The sequence below is a fragment of the Gavialis gangeticus genome, unplaced genomic scaffold, assembly GCF_001723915.1.
Source record: "Gavialis gangeticus isolate Ggan-Ray unplaced genomic scaffold, GavGan_comp1, whole genome shotgun sequence".
Taxonomy (NCBI): domain Eukaryota; kingdom Metazoa; phylum Chordata; order Crocodylia; family Gavialidae; genus Gavialis; species Gavialis gangeticus.
This window is the reverse complement of record NW_017728993.1, coordinates 10103640-10103849: the sequence shown is the minus strand read 5'-3', so window position 1 is coordinate 10103849 and position 210 is coordinate 10103640.

Here is a 210-nt window from a genome sequence, read left to right as displayed (position 1 = left end):
GCTCTGATTTTCCATGATAAAAGACCCAAAATTAAACACTAAAATGTATAGGTATTTTGAATGTATTTTATTAGAGTGATTGAGGCACTATTAGGCTTACAAATTGCTTTACAATTGTAACTGTATCAATAAGACATTGTGTTCAACTGATACCTATGTACATAGCGGCATTTCATTTTAATCACAGAATAATGCAGATTTGGAGGGTTT